A 10000-nucleotide genomic window follows, 5' to 3' on the forward strand; every position below is an offset into this window, starting at 1 on the left:
AAATAGAAAAATTTAAATCTGACCTAATTCCGTGACTTAACCTAATCAGATTATAAAAGAGTAGACTATCGGAGTAAGGAAGGGATGAAACAAACATAAAAAAGTACTCAAATCATTTTTGGGAAGTAACTTAAAAAATAATATAGGGATATATATATATATATATATATTATATATAAAAATATAATAGTAAAAAAAAATATTATATATATTATATTATATAATACAAATAAACTAATCCTTCTCGGGAGAACTCAAAAAAAAAAAAAAAACCTAATCCTTCTCGGAGAACTAGAAAGAAAAAACCAATTTAAAAAAAAAAAAAAACTAATTTTTCTCGGGATAACTCAAAAACACAAAAATCTAATCCTTCTCGGGAGAACTAAAAAAAAAAAAAAACTAGTCTTTTCTAGGAGAACTCAAAAAAAAAGAAAAAAAAAAACTACTCGGGAGATCTCAAAAGAAAAAAAAAAAAAATCTTTCTCGGGAGAACTAAAAAAAAAAAACTAATCTTTCTAGGGAGAACTAAAAAAAAAAAATCCCCTTCTCGGCAGAACTTGAGAAAAAAGGGAGAACTAAAACAAAAAAAAAAAAAAAAACATCCCCTTCTCGGCAGAACTTAAGAAAAAAATAAACTAATCTTTCTCGGGAGAACTCATTTCGGAAAGGAAAAACGAAAGTCAACTAATAGAACGAACTTTCCCCGAATCCGTCTCTTTAATCTTCCTGATAACTCGGGACGACCAAAATAAAGTTTCTCAAGAAATGAGAAGTTCAGTTTTTTTTTTTTTCGTCTGAATTTTTCATCCCACTCCGCTCAGAAATCTCGTGTGATTAGTGTTTCAGAGAAACTGTTATATGACATTTCGTAAATTGCTTAATAAAACCTACCAGGAAAATAGTAACATTTTATTCCACCAATAATGCTTGTTAAAACCTGCTTGGTTATCTAAGAAAGTAGAAACAGTCACTACTAATCAATAAACCAGAGGTCACTTGCCTTAAAATGATTGAATATCTGTGAGGCGAATATAGGCTACGTTGTATTGACAAGTATGTAAGTCAGGTAATTCCATGGGCGTGGCAAATACCAAATAATTAAGATAGATACAGTTTTAAAATGAATTATGATAATTAACTGAGAGAAACAATATTTGCTCAGTTTTACAAGTTACATTAGGGTGGCAAGAACAGGTTAGGTCGTACAGAAAGTAACAAAAGCGTCTTCAAAATATACATGGGAGCATATCAGATACCGTTCGAGCGCAGAAAGCATGATAGATGAATGAGGAGAAATCTAGATTGCTCATGTTTCATATAGTTCATAAAATTGGCTGTCTAGATTCAGAAAAAGGCTGTATCCTACCATTATAGGATTTGTGATATCTGCATCTCAAATCTTTGACAGTTTAGAGCAGTGAGGTCTGGGTTCAATCAGGCTTTATCAGTACAGGCAACATGTACCGCTTGGTAAATGTAAACGTAGATGAAAAAAAAAAAAAGCATTTGAATGCCCGTTTGTCAAACAAAACTTACGAACGAAGTCTAAAATCTTGCTCTGAGGTAAGAACCTGGAAGTGACAGGTGATTCGTCGTGTGGAGTGAGATTCCGAAATGCTGAAGAAACGAGACCGAGGAGAGAGAGAGAGAGAGGAGGTGGGGGGGGGGGGGCGGTCTTTGCTCCAAATCAATCAACCTGCTGACAAAGGTATAGGGACTGGATAAAGGGAAGGAAGTTGAGGACAGTTGAAGTAGTTGCTACGACCTGTTTGACGGTCGCTGTCAATTGCGATTTTTGGTGGAAGAGAAAGTGATCCTGACGAATTTTGTAGAAGACGTGATAATAAGGAATAGAATTAATTCATATGATTTACCCAAAATTCACGAAAGGTTAAAGTAATTCTTGTTTCTATTTAACAGTAAAGTGGAAGTGGAAGTGATCCTGACGTATTTTGCAAAACACGTAATGATAAGGAATAGAATTAATTTATGTAATTTACCCAAAATTCATAAAGATTAAAATCAGTCTTGTTTGTATTTAAGTGAATTAACGACTTAATAAGACCAGGTCTTTATTTATGTATGTCTCGTAACATATCGGGTTCGGATTATCTTCTAGGACTATCATAAGTATCATTAAAAATATCTCTCTTTGAGTAAAAGTATTGTTATAAGAGTGTTTGTACATAACGTTGATTAGTACCGCCATAAAAAAAATTTTTTTTTCATTCTTACTACTTTTTTTTTTTTAGGCTGGCCAAGTTTTTTCTTTTCTGGGTCTGAGGAACTCTTGTCCTTGAGAGACTGATATATATATATATATATATATATATATATATATATATATATATATATATATATATATCTATATATATATATATATATCATTCAAGCTACAAATGTCCTTTAATATCTAAATTCACTCTACCTCCCAAATGATATATTTTCATATATGTACCGAAGGGGAATTTTTTAGTTGATAATAATTTCGTCCCCCCATGTATACAGAAATATAAATTTCTGCAGAAGTCCATAGTTACTATAGTTCTGCAAATATCTGCACTCGACGATACTGAAACTACTGGCGATTGGCTGCTCTTCCTACTCGGCACCCATCGTAGTTTTAAACGATATCGTTATGGGATATTTACCGTCAGCTCCAAGAGAGCGAACTATAATTTCCAGTTTTTACAACTCTGTGCAGTGTTATTTTGGCTTGTTATGTACGCGTCACCTTCACCTACTCAGAGGTAATAGTACTAAACACCGTGTGTTAAATGGAAAGTAGACCACAGAAATGCGTGTATAGAATACTTTCATCCGAGAGGGGTTACTAAACACAGTTTCCCAAGGAGTTTCTGCAGTGTTTAGTACTATATACTATACTAGATTCACATCAGCCGTGCATCTGATGTGTAGGCCAGTCCGTTACTACGATCCTGATTGGCTGTTGAGAAGCCAATCACAGGGCTGGATATTCTCAGTCTCTCTCGAGAGTTCGCATAGGCAGGATGTATGTTCCAGTTCTCCTGAAAGTCGTATCCCTCAGAAGAGGTGGAACGTACATTCTACCTATGTGAACGCTCTTTGATTGACTTATCAACAGCCAATCAGGAGCGTCGTAAGGGACTGGCCTAGACATCAAATGAACGGTTAATGTGAATCTGCTATAGCACCTTGATAACAAGCCAAAGTGACACACTCTTGTAGTAAACGTTGCAGTTCACTCACATTACTTTTACACCTGAAAAATCTGGTATTTTACTCTCGTTGTCTCTTTTGTAAAAGCTACGTTGAAAGCTTTAGTAACTTCCTACCTCTTGAAGTTCCAGTATTTCAAAATCTCCAGTTTTTATTTGTCTAATACATATATTTTGCAAAAGAATTGTCGCTTTCATCTGGCACCTTTATCTACTCTTCTCATTAAAATGTTATATACTCTAAAATTTCATTATATGACGCAACCGCACACTATTCTCTCCCCCTCCCCCCTCCCCCCTCCCCACAATTTTAAATAGTTGTGTTTCAAGTTTCCTTTGCTTTCACAGGTTCAAGTTCATGGTTTGTGATTTTGCAAATTTTTATCGAAAGCCAAGAATGGTACGATTATTTCCTTGTTCTTGTTTCTTGTTGAGTGATTTCTTGTCGAAGTTCAAAGAGTGGAATGCGTTACAGGTATAGAGTAGAATAAAATCAAGTAAATGTTGCAGATAAATATACTATATTAACAAGTCGGTAATGACAGTTATTACGTAATAAGACCTATCGTCATCCATCTTTTACTTAAAATGGAAGCTGAAAGCAAGCCAAGATTCGTAGATAGTCTTTGTTAATAATTATCACATCACCGTGATTCATATAAATTATTCGAGCTACAAATGTCCTTTAATATCTAATTCGCTATACCTCGGAATAAATGTATTTCCATATATGTAAACCGAAGGGAAATATATATATATATATATATATTGTTATGTATCTTTATCTACTCGCCCTTTATAACTGTAAGTCATAATACTTTTAATGAGCCAAACATTATAATAGTTTAATAAGGCTATTCATATTTCATCCCTTCTGTAAAATGCAAACTGAAACGAAGCTAAAATATGGAGATTTTCGTTGCTTCTTTATCCACTCAACCTTTATTCTCCTTCACCAACCCCCCGCCCAACCCCTACCCCCTCCTGTTCCAACACCCCCATCCCCACAGTCTTCGTACTCTTCGAGCCGCAGTGATATACAATACATTTGGGAAAGAGAGACACCGAAAGGACCCCAGGTATCCAAACAGCGTCTTCTGACACAAAACTTTCCCCGAGACATGTACACGACAAAGTCTCCTCCCTGAACTTATTGCTTCGCTTGTCAGCCGAATTCCTCCACTGTTTACCGAGCGACTCGGTGAGACTTCTTGAAGTCGACTTCAATTTTGCCAAAGCTGTTTAGATTGCTTGCGTTCGTTCTCTCTTGGAATAGAGAATATGCTAAGGGAATTTCGTGTGATTTAGATATATGAAAATATGTTAATTCCGAGGTAGAAATGAAGAATTGTAAGTGGGTTTTGTATAATGTATATATATGAAAATATATATACAATTCCTCTATTCTACCTCGGAATTAATATATTTTCATATATATACATTACAGAAAATTCCTTAATAGAATAGAGGAATTGTTCAGTGAATTTTGTGTTATGTATATCTATGAAAAAATATTAATTCCGAGGTAGAACGAATTGAATATTAAAGGACATTTGTAGCTAAGTGCACGTATATGAATCGCGGTGATGTAATAAAAATTCATAATATGGCTACGTGCGACAAACGTTCGACTTTGTTAACATGGCAGAGGGGGTTGGATATCGATTCTAATTACAAATACCTGAGTTCGACAGTGATTTGTAAGGTCGGAGTCGGTGTCAACTTAAACTTCACTTGGTGGCCGAGTCGGTAACTTCACTGAAGTCCCGATTTCTCATCTGTCCACTGGTTCGAATCCACGAGAGGACTAAATTATTATGAACTAAAAATTCCCCTACGGTTAACAACATATGTGAAAATGTGCTGATTCCGAGGTAGAGCTAATTGCTTATTAAAGGACATTTGTACCTTAATGAATATCTATATATGTATATATATAGGAGACAATACTGTCACCTGCACAACAGCGAAGTTACTGCAGTTTTACTATGATGCTAAACATTCTATGGAAATGACCATATACGTATATATATATATATATTATATATATATATATATATATATATATATATATATTATATATAATATATTATATATTTATATACATACATAACTTATAATTATCATAGTGTTTCTGTTTAGCTATTATGGTAAATTTATATTATCTTTGCTGTTAGTATAATGATAATAAATTAATGTTTTTCGATACATTCTTGCTGATAGTCGATGCCAGATATTCTTATTTGTCAACATATCATTGACTAGTTTTAGAATATTTATATGGTAATGAATATAAACATCTTAACAATATGTTATTTCTTTTTTTTCAAGAAATATATTTTAAACCATTTACATTTATATTCTGCTGACGTAGTTACTTTTCTGAATGCAACCTAGTCTTAATCAGGCCTAAGATTTATATTTTGAATGTTTTTTCCTGTTTTTCGCATACATTTAAATGGAAATGTTAAAATTTCAATATATATATATATATATATACTATATATATATATATATATATATACATACATACATACATACATACATACATACATACATACATACATACATACATACAGTACATTCATGCGTATGCGAGAGCCCTCCAAATGCCATAAGACCACAAAACAACCATTGAAAATTCCCTGTATCGGATGATGAATACTGCCAAAGCGTCCAAAATCGAAGCCAGAGAGAGAGAGAGAGAGAGAGAGAGAGAGAGAGAGAGAGAGAGAGAGAGGCCGCCCCTCCTTGATATCAATCAACCCCTCAACAGAAGAGTGATTGAATCTGGGGTGAGAATTGGATAACTGAGTGCCTCCACTTGTCTGGTTTCCACAGGTCCATATATCTGGTTGAAGGAGGGTCCATTTGTCGCGTCGATGTTCCGTGTTTGATAAATAATGTGTACAGAATCGGATCTGTCAACAAAACTGTTTACCACTAAGCCGTCAGGAACGTTGTGAACAAATGTAGATAGAAAAACGTTTGCTACAAGAAATGTGTGATTAAAAGATGCAAACCTCTTTTTTTATAGAACTGGATTTGTAAACATAACTGTCAACAAACTAACTGTTAAGAACGTTTGCGAACAAATGTATATAGAAAAACGTTTGCAAGAAATGTTTGATTAATATAAGCAAATCCTGCTTTTACAGAATCGGATCTGTCAACATAACTCTGTTTACAACTGAACTTTAGGAACGTTGCGAACAAATGTATATAGAAAAAGTTTTGCTACAAGAAATGTTTGATTAATAGAAGTAAACCTCGTTTTTATAGAATTGGATTTGTAAACATAACTGTGAACAAACTAGCTGTTAGGAACGTTTGCTAACAAATGTATATAGAAAAACGTTTGCAAAGAGAAATGTTTGTTTGGCATATGCAGCCTTTGTAAACAAAAGATCCGTTAGGAACGTTTACGAACAAATGTATTTAGAAAAACGTTTGCAAAGAGCCGTTAGGAATGTTACAAACAAATGTTTATAGAAGAACGTTTGCATAGAGAAATTTTTCTTTAAAATATGCAAACTTGCTTTCACAAATGGATGGCTATATAGAAATATACAGTAAATTATGTTTCCCGAATAGAAATGGCAGATGGAACAACACAAACAAATGTCCCATTGACAGCGTTTATAAAGATGTATATAGATTTATGGACATTTTTTTACACATAAATATAAACAAATGATCTGTATAGAATGTGGCAAAAAAAAAGAGGTCTCTTTTACCCGTTATTACTCTCCGTTATAAATATCAGATAGGTGAGGCATGTGATAGTTTATTGAAACGTACGATGCATATATTCATGTAACATAAAAGAGGGGGATTTGCTATATTTTAAATGATATATAATGTGATGTGCTATGACGTTTCTTAGAATGTAGAGAATCAGCAATTTAACTTCCTTAGATACGGAGTGGTCCGAGCGACAGCTTAGGAATGCTTACACAGCTTTCTTCGAGATGGTATGATCAAGTCTGCTGGCTTAGCAAATCAGTGCCTTCGTCCTGTCGCCATGAGAGCTATGCAGAGGTGACTTTGAAACTGGTTTCTAGCAGTTACCTGGGGCGTGAACATTGTTCGTACATATGTGTGTGAGCCTCTTTCCTACATATTAAGGAAATGTAGACTTATCATGAAGAGAATGTTATGGGGAGAGAAGGCAGAGCCGGGATGGCTCTGCCAAAGTACTTTTGTTTAGTGGAAATGAAACTGTGCTGAAATGGTAAGATTTACTGTGCTTTGGCCAAAGGTGTGGCTTGACTATATTTTGATATTTTGTAAAAGATGTTCTATTTCATTTAATCTTTTGACTTTTTATTTTTGCAATTGTGTGTGTTTATCAGTTTGTTCTCCTGTCTTTTTAACAGGCAGTTCTGACAAAGGGGAATGGTTTTAGAGAGGAACAATATATATATTTTGGAGTTGGTGGTGACTAATTACTGTCTTGACTATGCCTATCTGTTATGGCTAAACTAATGTTGGTGTTAGATTAATTACCGAGGGTTATCTGAGTTATTTGGACTTTGAGTTAACATTCCATTTAATCATTCTGTTAAGAATCTGAGTTATTCAGTTAATACTTTGCTTTTAAATAAATGCTTATTTTTGTAATTTATGACTCTGATTTGATGACCTAGATAATGGAGAGAGAGAGAGAGAGAGAGAGAGAGAGAGAGAGAGAGAGAGAGAGAAAGTATTGCCAACTACCAGCCGCCTGCTGCTCTGGCCTATCGCTACCAAAATGAATAACGAGATAATTGTTGTCTCGTTATTAGTGGTGGCAGCTGGTGTTTGAACAAAAAAAGCCTTTTGTGAGATTAAAAGCAGCTATAAGATGCTGTTTTCAGAGTCTGGTTGTGGGAATGTGTTAGATTTCAGTTGGTAAGTGACAGTGATAAGAATTTCTGAGCCGTTGATCTGGTACTGGGAGGGGAATTTTCCGTTAGGCTAAGCATTTCTGCAGATGGTGAGATACCTCGAGGGTGTCGGTTGATCAGTGAGACTTCTGAGTGCGCGTTGCCAAGTGTTTTCTCGCTTGTAATGCAGAGTCGTTCAAATATGTGTGTGTATTCATGTGTTTGTAATTGGGCAGATTCTGGGATGGTCTTCTCCATTGAAGGCGTAAGTGTTACGTTTTTTTTTTTTTTTTTTTTGAGGCCCTGGTGTTTTATTTTAACTTTGTGTGTGAACCATTTTAAAGAGGCAGTTCAGATTACCACATATTTCCTTCAAAGTGACAGAAAGTGATAAGTTTTATCTTAGCACATGTTTAGAGGAGATGCATTGGTCGTTGTTTTAATACATACGTGTGTATATGAATGGTTTTCATACATGTGTGCTTGGGATGCATAGTTTTTGCCTCTGGGAGAGTTCGCTTGATCATTCATACGCACTCAGCGTAATTTTTGCTGAGCGACCAAGGGATATCGCCTAAGAGGGACTTAGTGTGGTTAAGGGGGATGTTCTAACCCTGATACATGGGGTACTGGTACAGCTCAGAGGGAGGGTGAAGCTCTTTTTTTTTTTTTTTAGTTGGGGTGAACTTCTTTTTTTTTTTCTTTGTGTCGGGGTAATGGGGGCTAGTTTGGCCTTGAATAGGAAAGTTCAAAGCCATCAAATCAGCTGATAACAACTGGGTGATGATATGAGATGCCCGTAGGGTTTCTTTTAGAAAGATTTGTTCTTTCTCTTGAGTGAAGAGAAAATGGAAATGAAATGCATATGAATGTGGTGCGAGTTTTCCTTATGCTTTGGAGAATGCCTTTACACAATGATAGAGGGCATAATTATAACTGGGGATTCAGAGATTATTTTATAATGGAGATTTGTTTGAGATGTGGAGATTACTTTGAAATGGTGGTGATTGGTGATGATTGGTGTCGTACCTAGTGATGTCAATTGGTGATATGCCATTGGTGATGACTGGTGATGATGGGTGTTGATTTTGGAGTTATGGGGTGTGGCAATAATGATGAATACTGGGGAATGGCAATATTAATGCCCTTACTGGAGCTATTTATGGGAGAATTATTACAGAGAATTACTATCACGGAGGATTATTTTAAGGAGAACTATTATGGAGGATTATTATCATTACTTGAGATATTTTTGGGGGATTTTCTCAGATTTCATGGTGGTAATAATTTTTGGGGAATGTGCCAATGATTTTATGGGTGGTGATAAATATTTCTGGGGAATTTTGCTGAATTTGATGATACTGATAGTTGGTGATTCTAATACTTAATACTGGTGAATGGGCGAGTACTAATATTTGGTGATACTACTGATACTGGCGAATTCTGATACTGATAATACTGATATTGGTGTTATTTGTTTTATACTAACATGGGTGTTGTAATGAATATTAAGGGTGGTGAAGTTTTTTGTGAATGTGGGAGGAACTAACGACTATATCTATATATATATATATATATATATATATATATATATATATATCATATATATATACATTTACATATACATATATATACAAAGATTTCAGGAGGTTCCATGATACACTCTCAGTAACAAGGCCATGTTTATTTATTATACAAAAAAACGTTTCGCACGCAAAACAACGGTGCATCATCAGTCTGTGAAGAATAAAAACAACATTACATTATATTTCTACATAAAGGAATTCATCAAAAATTAAAATTGACATTAAAAAACTGTAAAAAAGCATTATTAAAAAACAGTAAGAAACAAAGAGAGAGACTACTAAAACACCAAACCATCTCTAGTAAGGAAAGAAGAGGGAATGACAAAAAACCGAGGTCCCAGTCAAG

Source organism: Macrobrachium nipponense, chromosome 34, assembly GCF_015104395.2.
Source record: "Macrobrachium nipponense isolate FS-2020 chromosome 34, ASM1510439v2, whole genome shotgun sequence".
Lineage (NCBI taxonomy): Eukaryota > Metazoa > Arthropoda > Malacostraca > Decapoda > Palaemonidae > Macrobrachium > Macrobrachium nipponense.